This window comes from Urocitellus parryii, chromosome 7, assembly GCF_045843805.1.
Source record: "Urocitellus parryii isolate mUroPar1 chromosome 7, mUroPar1.hap1, whole genome shotgun sequence".
Lineage (NCBI taxonomy): Eukaryota > Metazoa > Chordata > Mammalia > Rodentia > Sciuridae > Urocitellus > Urocitellus parryii.
This window is the reverse complement of record NC_135537.1, coordinates 105,061,953-105,073,512: the sequence shown is the minus strand read 5'-3', so window position 1 is coordinate 105,073,512 and position 11,560 is coordinate 105,061,953. Positions and strand designations below refer to the sequence as shown.

The 11,560-nt window shown below is 35.6% G+C and overlaps 1 pseudogene; it reads left to right on the top strand.

The window, feature by feature from the left end:
- Positions 1-3,304: 3,304 nt before the first annotated feature.
- On the top strand, positions 3,305-4,701 carry LOC144255834 (large ribosomal subunit protein mL53 pseudogene; annotated as a pseudogene).
- The last annotated feature ends 6,859 nt before the right edge of the window (positions 4,702-11,560 follow it).

Genomic DNA, 11,560 nt, shown 5'->3' with positions numbered 1-11,560 from the left:
TTCCTTCTGAGGACTGGACTCTGGTAGATCATGTCATAAGCAAGAGTGAATGCAGGTGGCAGGTGCTCTCCAGGAGCTTTTGAGGTGATTTTGGCATCCACTTTTGTCCTGTCAATGATGATATTGAGGCAAGGAGAGAGGCATACCGTCAGGAGCATGCAGTGCTCTGTGAAGCCCCTGTATATACTTGCTGATGAAGTTCATTGTTATCATCATCTTGGTTGCAAGAAGTCCCAGCAGGAAGAATAACATCAGCACATTAATATATTAATGGTGAAATATGATATGATCATTTCAACAAGAGCAGAAAACAAATTCATAATTAAAAAAATATACTCAGCACACTAGAAATAGGAATTTTTGTTAATCTCATACATAATCCAAAAGCTGTAGTCAGTAATATTCTTAATGGTGATAACTTAGGAGCATTTTATTAAGAATTGAGGTGATACATTAATAATACCATTGCTTCTACTTAAACTATAGCAGTGGAAAACGATCTAGGGTATGTAAAAAAAAGACAAAAATTGACAACAGAAAGAAATAAAAGGCATATGGATGAGAAAAGACAAAATATCATTAATGTTATATATACTTTGAAAAATAATTTATGCATGAGGCTATAATTCCTATAAGTTTACTATGCATGGGAATAAAAATATTCATCAAGTTTGATATTATGGCTACTAGGAGAGACAGAAAATGATGGGATGGGAATTGTCACACAGATATCTTCAAAATGATCTCTAATATTTTACTATAAAATCTACATGTATGTTGTAAAACTTTACAATTTGAGAATGCTAGGTAGAAGATCCATGAATGTTCTGATTTATTGTTTTAATCATTATAATTTTATTTTGAGATATTTCTTAATAATATATATATACCCACATATTTGTGTATAATTAATATTTGTATTATGCCTTATTAATTATCTTCTTAGTATTTGTATTTTTAATATACATATGTATAAATCATGTCTATATGTCTGTATACACATATGTACTTGATATAAATAGTCTCTATATATGCATATATATGTATATATGTATATACATATATATGTGTGCATATATATGTGTATACGTATGTGTGTGTGTATATATATATGTATATATATATATATATATATATATATATATTTATCATGCTGCTTCACTTTGAAAATCTTTCTTGAATAGAACACCCTCTAACCTTCTTAGCCCAGTATACAATGTCATCCATGAAGTGACCCTTGATAAATGCATTTTAAGATCCTGTGTAAGCATCACTTCTTTCACCAGCTCAAACTGTGTCCCACATGTACCATGCTTATACCCGGAACTCACATCTACCATAGCATGGTACACACTGGATTCTAGTATTCACTCTTTTCTGTGTCTCAGATTGTAAATTCTGAGTATGTGGGAACTCGATCTTTGTTTACCCAACTCCATGTGTACAACAGCAAATATTAAGGAATGAATGGCATTTGAAGGATTAACTTAAAGTTACAGAAGTCATATTCACAGAAGACCAAATTGAGCAATGACAATGATATTACTGAAAAATAAAAATAATTCTTCATTAATCTGAAAATCTAAAAATGGAGTTACATTATTATATTATCTACAAGGGATGTCAACCCTCATTGCAAAAAACTAGCCACTGAAAGATTTCTCTTCCAGTTCAGATCATTTATGTGTGTGGATAATAGTCTTTTTAGAATCTCTGTGACTGTTATTTTGTTTGAATAATCATTTTTAATATACATGGATTCATTCATCTGAATTTGTTGATATAGCAGAAAGCTGAATTTTTAATATAATTAATTTCACATGGGATACATTAAGAAGGAGCCTGCAGTGACAGAGATGTTTCCATAATATTGTATTTTTCCTGAACTAGTACTTTATTTTTATTGAAATGCTCACAATATTTCTCAAAATCATTTTGAATATTTCCACCTTTCACTCATACAAATATACATACTGATACAAGTCTAGTGATTTAAAGCATACAAACATAATATAGCTTCTTTAAAGAAAAAAATTATTCATTATACCTGATATTGCTAAAAACATGTAATCTCTTTTATTCTTTATACATTTATGACTTAGAGCACACAGAATAGTGTGAATGACTACTATTAAAAATTTTAAGTCATGCAGCTTGAGTTCTGGGCTCAACTGCCATTTGCAAATCACACTGTTTGTCTTTAAGCAGGCCACTTAATTTTGATAGTTATTTTTTTTAATTCCTAACCTGGAAAAATAATTATATCATGACTTTCTCATGCAAGCCAGATGCATAATTGTTGATTCTTTAAACTTAGAAAGCAGTTTGCTGTGTACTGTGTCTACACATATCTAGTCATTATTTCATGATGTATAAAACTTAACCTATAAATATGTATGAGATTATTGTGATCACAGGCCTATGGTCTAGGGGCCAACACATACATGCCAGATTCATTCAGTTTCTTTTATTGATGTTGCTACTCTATAGGAGAAGTAGTAACAATGACACTGGATGATATGTTGAAAATGCACAATATTAGTGAAAAGGGCAAGTAAATATTTTTAAAATTATTACTGGTGCTAAATAATGGCCTAGTGATTATTGGCACTAATATAGATAAAGCCTTTATTCTATCTGTTGTTATATTTTGTGTATTTAATGGTTAAGGATTAACACTTCCTGTAAGAAAGAAAATTACTTTTACTTAAAATTAACATTTACAAAAATGCCTTTTGGCTCCAATATACATTTCGTTTTTGAATAATCATTGCAGGTACAATTAATTGATCATTCATTCAGCATAATCTATGTTTTAGCAAACAAACCATATTTACATGAAAATTTCTGAGGTTAACTAGAAATCTTAATTAAAATAAATTAAACCAAAAGGGTTGATATTGGACAAAACTAATTACCTAAGACTCATCAATACTACAGTCAATCAAAAAAATTGACTACCCTCAAATTACTGCCCACTAAATTGTTTCTTACAAAATATTTTTGCATACCATGTATATTATTCTCAAATAATGCATACCTAAAATCAAATATAGACAATCAGGAATCTGTCTGTACATGATTACAATCTGAATAATTAAAACTGATTTAAAAATTCTAATAAAGTATTTGATAGTTTTGCTAACTGGTTATATATAAATTAAGAGATGAGTTGAAAATTTTAGGAGATATTCAATTATTGATCTGAACTACTGACTTGTCATTTTTAATATCTGTTGTTTTTACCTGGCAATCATTTACCAAATGTGTTTTTAAAAGATATTTAAAAATTCATCTTCCGGGGAGAAGGTCACCATGGCGGCGCCCTTGGCTCGGCTCGGGCTGCGATCCGTCAAGCAGGTTCGGGTTCAATTTTGCCCCTTCGAGAAAAACGTGGAGTCGACGAGGACCTTTCTCCAAGCGGTGAGCAGCGAGAAGGTCCGCGCCACCAATCTCAACTGCACGGTTATTGCAGACGTGAGGCATGACGGCTCCGAGCCCTGCGTGGACGTGCTGTTCGGAGACGGACATCGCCTGATAATGCGTGGTGCTCACCTCACCGCTCAGGAAATGTTCATCGCTTTCGCTTCCCACGTTCGGGCCAGGAACCCAGCGGGGAGCCGGGACAAACCTGGCGCTGGTACTGAACGGTGACATCGCGAAAGAAACCAACAAGCAGATTTTGACTTGGGACAAGGACATTTAAGCGCGACTTCATCATTCAAGTCACTATCTGGAGGGCCACGGAGCAGGGTGGGATGGGAGAGCTTTGCCACTACAACGGTTGGGGGGCAAGAGAAGATAGGGGTGAGAAGAGGTTTAAATGAACTTGAATTTTTTTCTTTCTTACCCTCACTCACAGCTTAACCCTTTTTAATATGGCTTCTTACATCACTCAAAATACCGTTTGTTCTTGTTTACCAAACGTGCTATTTCCTCAATCCTCAGCTCTCTATCTCATTAGCTTTTTTCACTCTTAATTCACCTTCTCGTGGTACCCCTGCCCCTCTTGGATTTTTCTTTCTTCTTAAACATAAAGTCATACTGCCCTCATCTTTTTTTTCTTCTTTGTGTTCTTCCTAGGGCAACCCATCCCCTGTCATAACTTGAACTATCCTCTCTGGAGTAAAACCCTACATTTCTGTTTCGTTCAAATCCCAATTACTGCACTTTATTCAGGTTACTTACTACCAGCTTCTTCCAATTGCCATCAACATTCTTTGTCTAAACAGTATTAATTCCAGGAGGTGGTACAGACCTGTAACCCCAATGATTCTGGAGGCTGAGGCAGGAGGATCACAAGTTCCAGGCCAGCCTCAGCAATTTAGTGAGACCCTTCTCAAAAAAAAAAAAAAAATGCGAAGGACTAGGATGCAGCTTAGTGGTAGAGTGCCCCTGGGTTCAATTGCTAGTACCAGAAATAAATAATTAAAAAGCTCTTGATGGTTGGGGTTGTGGCTCAGTGGTAGAGGGCTAGCCTAGCATGTGTGAGGCACTGGGTTCAATCCTCAGTACCACATAAAAATAAAAGTCATTATGTCCATATACAACTAAAAAATATTTTTTAAAAAAGCTCTTGAGGGGCTGGGGTTGTGGCGCAGTGGTAGAACACTCACCTAGCATATGTGAAATAAATAAAACAAAGGTATTGTGTCCAGCTACAACTAAAAAATATTAAAGAAAAAAGGTCTTGTATCACTATTGCATTCTCCTGTCTGGTCTATATTAATCACTTTTGTGGCTAATTTGATTCTCCTAAAGCACATGACTGCTTAGTGCTCACCACTACCTTCAGTAAAGAGTACCTGAAGTAGTTTTTCATACTGGATTAACCCCCATTAGTGTGCATAATGAAATCAATTTAGGGAATTACATCAGTCTTTTTTTTAAAAAAGTGGAATAAAATTTTTCAATGTATGTCAAAAAAAAATTCATTCATTATTCAAATGAAGTAGATTATTGAGAATCCTTCAAACTATTTGCATACCTCTATACCTATAATATTGAGACAGTATCATTTCATTACTAAATATTAAAAAGATCTAATTTTATGAAATTCTTAATCAAGTATATTTTCTAAGAATACAAAGTGAAGTAGAAAATGGAAGGACCATTAGTAAAAGTAGTAAGTTCTCTACTGTATAAATTTGCTTTGTGAGAGTATTTCTGATAAATTTGGCTAACAGAAAATGATGGAAGAAAGGAGAAAGTAAAATGTTTCTCATAAACAAGGGTAAAAATGAAATTAGAGGAGCATAAAGTGATGGTGGGAATGAGGGTAACACTGTCAATGTATGAAGCCACACCTATAATGTTGGAGTAAATGAAGAATAAAAAGATATTGAACTAGCTTCAAGCAAATTACTGGGACAGTAGAAGAAAATTGAAAGCAATTTAATCATCCAAAAAGATGAAATGAAGAAACAAAGAATATTAAAGATTCTCCAACTGCATAAAAAATTAGGTAAAAAATTTTTAAGGAATAAAAGTAAAATACAATGGGGAAACTCTTTATAAGATAATAATATATAAATTCACATTTTGTACAAATATCAAGTAACATTTCATATAGACATCAGGGCAGATTTTGGATGCACATGTAAGTAGACATACTCAGTAATTAAACAAATATAATATCAGATTAGCTTTCTAAAATTATGAACAAAGTACTATGTAAGTGTGTCGAAGACTAAATTTGCTTAGAAGAAAACAGAGTAAGTAACATTTACTCTGAGACTGAAAATTTCAATAAATGCTTATAAAGTAAGGGAGATGCCATCTGATCAGAGGGAGCATATTCTGAGATGTCCCAAGTACCCTAATGACCTTGGTACTCCATACAGTTCTACAGGAAGCAGGAATGACAGAGGTGAGGTTGGAGACAAAAGCTGGAGCCAGACCAACAGTAGTCCTGTGTGTTTCAGAAAGAGTTCTCAATTTTGCACTGGAGGTGAAGTGAAGCCATTAGGTAATTTTGAGTCAGAGTGTGACTTAGTTAAATTTGCTGTAAAAGATTACTTGATGGAAATATGAAGGAAGAATGAGTTATGGAAATATTAAATTCAGGGACATTATTAAAAAGATAATTGAAACATTACAGATGAGAAATTATAAAAGCTTAACTGGTGCAAAGGTAATGGACTAGGAAAAGAAGAGATAAATATTTAAGATACAGAGTTAACAGGACTTAATGATTCTAATTCTGCTATATTTATAAGCTTTAGGTGTGCCAAAAATCCTTCGCCCTCAGGACAGCCAAGCTGCCTTGCTCATTTATTCTGGTCCTATGCACAAATATTGTTATCTATGTAACCCATGAAGTAGAAAAAAATGAAAAGGTTTGGAAGTTCTGACTATACTTATTAATGATTTGTGAAAAGACTTTTAAGAATCAACAATTGTAGTTCTTAGAAGATTTATTTTCCATTGAAAAGAAAATAATTAGTTTAAATTATAACCAGGATAAAACTTCTTCAGTGCTACAGATTTTCATGGATTTACTTCATCTGTAGAAACAGAAAGAAGAAACAAATACTCATCCCCTACCTCCCTGCTCACAAACATAGAAAGCAAGAACATCTAACTAGTAAGTGAGTACTGATTTTAGACATTAAGAAGACAACAGTGATGAGAAGAGGGGCCACTTCCCTCAGGAAACAGAGCCGGAGTGACAAGATGCAAATATTCATGGGAATAAATACAATGGCACTAACCAATGCAAGGAGCCCTGAGACAGTTGAATGGAAATGGTCTAGTGCAGATTGGTGAAAGAAGGAAGCTGGAAGGAATAGGCCATTGATAGAGTATGGAGGATGAGCATACAACCAGAAGAAATATGTACAATGCCCTGAGGTGATTAATACACTGAACAAAGACCAATGTGGCTGCACTGAGAGAGGGTGACATAGACCCAGGACTTTGACCCAGGATTTTGTCCCAGGAGGCAGAAGAAAGATGAGAGAGGATACAGTAAGCCTGATAGGATTCTGAGTTTCAGCTTAGATGATGCCAGGTGGGACTTTAAAGAGTATTGAGTAAAAGATTGAATTACTAACATCATAAGGGTTCCAAAGACTTGATTTCAGAAGAGCGATGGCATACACAGAAGTGGACATTTGAATAACAAAATTCATACTAATTTTACATAGTCACAGGACAAAAGGAGAGCAATATATTTTATGACAAAAAGGTAACTATGGGGGGCTCAAAGATGGTGGATGAGTGTGAGGCATCATTTCTTTTAGCTTAGCTACCCAGAACTCAAACAACAGGAATAACACATCTCCCAGAGATTTAGAATGATAATTCCTGATTCTGGAGGGGCAATTCTGGCCTAACTAAATCAGAGACTATTTGGCTCATTAATCAGATAACAAACAAACAAACAAACAAAAATCTCTGCACCACAGTTTATCAGTTATCCACAATCCAGGAGCCATCTTGGGACTGCAGCATTGGGGAGCCCAAGGAAACGGGAAACCCAAACACATAAGTTTGCAGATAGGTCTGCGTGGGTCTGTCTGAGCCTAATAAACCTGTGAAAAGTTAGAAATTGGGTGCATTTCACCCTTGGGAATACAGATTAATTATGCAGGAGAGACTCTCCCCAGCTCTGTGAACCCAGAGGCTCATAGGAATTGACAGAACTGATTACCAGCAAGTAAGAGTCGGAAGGTCAGAAGAGGGTATGTGGCAATTTTGCCCTTAGCTTGTCCAGCTAGCCAGTCCAGCATACAGTGGGTTCCCAGGGCCCACACTGGAATGGCACTCACCAGTTCTAGACACCAGCCTTTTCTTTCCCCAATTGTGCATACACTGGTCCCTGAGTCCTGCCAGGTCCAGCATGAGTCCAGTACCTATTAGGGCCCTCCAGCTCTTCAGTCCCAAGTAACCCAATCTCTCCCTGGCCCCCAACCTGGCCCATCACTCCAAGATTCATAGCTAGCCCACAGATTATTGCACCCAACCTTGAAACACTGGGCTTAAAACAGGTGGGTCCCCAAATGCCCAAGAGCCAACAGACCCACCCAATCTAGTGTGGAACTTTGCGGCCATTTACAGGTCCCAGCCCCAGTCTGCAGGTTCCTGCACCTGCCTTGATCCACCCTGTGCAGAACAGCTCACAGTCCCACCTAATTTCTGAGAAGGGAAACTGAGAAACTGTTGAATTCCAATGGAAACAATTGTTCAATTTTTCTGCAAGATCTTTTTTTCCTTTTCTTTTTCTTTTTGTTCACGTTTCTATCATTTTGCTTCCTGTATTTGTTTATGTAGCTTTCTGTCAAAATGATCTTTTGTTGCCTGTATTTGCTTTCTCATATCATCCTTTAATTCATAGAACATTTTAATTATGTACATACTAAACTCCTTCTCTGTAATTTCTTCTGCTGTGCTGGCCATGGATTCTAATAATATGGTCTCTTGATTTGTTTGGGGCCCTTTTTTCCCTTGTCTTTTCATGTTGCTTGTGTGTCTTCCTTTCTAGCCCTGTGGATCCAAGGCATTACTGTTTTTACCCTATAGGCTTATAGTAACCCTGTAGGGTTTCAATACCTCACCTTTGAGGGAAAGGACAATGTTAATAGATCTCAATCTAAATATACAACCTAAACCAAATAGATTGCTATTAAGATATTTGCAGTTTGGTCACAATGTACAGAAATGGTGAATTCAATTATTATTTACAATATAATCAGTAAATTTGTAAAAGGGTTTACAGTTTCTGATGGTGAACAAAGACCAGGGGTGAGGTGTAGGAAGATATGCTAAGGAAGTAGGAGGGGAGTATTTAGAGTTATTACATCTTAGGAAGTGTGAAAGAGAGCTCTAAATAAGGAGGTTAGTAGCAGGGAATAGAAAGGAAGTAATTTTGGGTAGACAGGTAAGTGAGAAGAAAGTAGATTACATAAAACAAACAAACACACACACACACACACACACACATATATATATATATATATAAAGAAAAATTAATAATGTTAAAATAGTAAATTTGGAGGGAAAATAAAGAATATACAACACAAATGTAATATATATTCAGTTGTCCCAGGCCTCAATATCCTAATCTATGCAAAGTCTTGGTTTCATATGTGTTGGGTATGTGAGGGCAAGAGAATAGAGAGGGAGAAGGAAAAAAAAATTTCAAAGGAAGAAACAGGGATTGTTTAGGTTGGAGATCAGTATCTTTCCTGCTTCCTTTTTCATCCAATAGGTGGGATTGTCTGTTGTTAGCTGGTATCTCCAACCTCAGGATGGTGAAGGTAACCAGGGAGGGAGGGTTGGTTCTGAGTGTAGGGCACCTGGAAGTCGGGTGTGGCACCTGCTGTACCCTAAGGGAGACTGCACCTCAAGGATCTCTTTTTGGGTCCCCTTGTGTGATGTGAGTTCCTGGGCTTATCTCCTTATCTCTCCCAAAGACCTCCCAGTTCCTGGTCTCTGAATTAATCTCTAAACTGCATCAAACTCACCCTCCCCCTTACTACTTCCTAATAAGGGAACTTTTTCTCAGGGGTTCCAGCCAAAGTGAATCAGAAGGGACAAAAAGGATATTTTATGGTGCTTAAGGGAATTATACAACAATGAGATAATAACTATTTATGCCCCAAACAATGGAGCCTATATGTACATCAAACAAACCCTTCTCAATTTCAAGAATCAGATAGACCACAATGTAATAATACCGGGTGACTTTAACACACCTCTTTCACTACTGAATAGATCCTCAAATAAAACTAAACAAATTGCCACAGTCTGGCTGGGCACAAATAACTGAGCCGCCACAAAGCCTTGTAGGTTCAAACAGCAACTCTTTATTCCCCAACTCTCATCAGCACTGCACACACACTATCCAGGAACACACTCCTCCCACCGGAGCTCCTTGCCCAATCTCTCCGAACCCGAACCCTGGAGAGAACTCCATGGGAACTCCAAGTTCCCTGAGCAGGGTCCATATACAACTCAATCAATCCAGCATCACAGCAATTATATACAGCTTAACTCAAATCATCATCTCAATGGTTCATATTTCAACCATTCCCTCTGGCAATATGCCAGGTGTCATTCTGACTGGCTTTGGCTCTCAACAACAAATAAACTGTAGAACTAAATAATACAATCAATAATTCAGACTTAACAGACATATGTGGAATAATTCATCCATAGATGAGTGAATACACTTTCTTCTTGGCAGCATATAGAACCTTGTATAAAAAAGATTATATCTAATGCCTCAAAGCAGCTTTTTGAGATAATACCATGAGATAATACCAAATAGAGATAATACCATGCATTCTATTAGATAATAGTGGAATGAAATTAGAAATCAATACTAAAATCAAGAATTTACGTTAACACCTGGAGATTATATAATATGCTATTGAATGATGAACAGATACCAGAAGAAATCAGGGATGAATAAAAGTACTTAGAAGTAAAAGAGAATGGCAGTACAACATATCATAATCTCTGAGACAATATTAAGACAGTGCTAAAAGGAAACTTTAATGTATTGAGCTCATTTATTCAAAGAATAGAAAGTCAACAAATAAATGAGCTAATATTATGTCTCAAAGATCTAGAAAAAAGAGAAAAAATCAACACCAAAAGCAGTAGAAGAGAGAAATTAATTAAAATCATGGCAGAAACCAATGAAACTGAATCAAAAGAAACAATTAAAATAATTGACAAACAAAAATTTGTTCTTTGAAAAAATAAATGAAATTTATAAACCCTTAGCCATGCTATCAAAGAGAGAAAGGGAGAACACTCAGATTACTGAAATTGATGAGGAAGAAGAGACTATTATGCTGTCATGATACACTACTGAAATACAGAAGATAAAAAAAGTTTTTTGAAAATATATACACCAATAAAATGGAAAATCTTGAAGATACTAAAAAATTTCTATAGATATATGACCTACCCAAATTGAATCAGGAGGAAATATATGATTTAAAAAACACTCGGTTTCAAACAATGAAATAGAAGATTCCATCAAGAGCCTACAAATTAATAAAGGCCCAGGACTAGAGGGATTCTCAGCCAAGATCAACAAGACCTTCAAAGAAGAATTAATGCCAATACTTCTCCAATTATTCCATAAAATAGAAAAAGAGGGAATACCTCCAAACTCATTGTATGAAGCTAGTATCACCTGATATCAATACCAGACAAAGACACAGCAAGGGAAGAAATCTTCAGACCATCATCCTTGATGAACTATTTGTAAAAATTCTCAATAAAGTTTTGGTGAATTGCATTCAAAAACATATTAAAAAGATAGTGCATCATGATAAAGTAGGGTTCATCCCAGTGATACAGGTTGGTTCAACATACAGAAATCAATAAATGTAATTCATCTTAAACACAAGAATCATGTGATCATCTAAATAGATGCAGAACAAGCATTTTGATAAAATACAACACCCCTTCATGCTCAAAACACTTGAACAACTAGGGATAGTAGAAAAATACCTTAATATTATAAAACCTATATATGCTAAACTCAAAGCCAACATCTTTCTAAATGGAGATTTCAGAATAGAAGAAATCTGTAATTGAG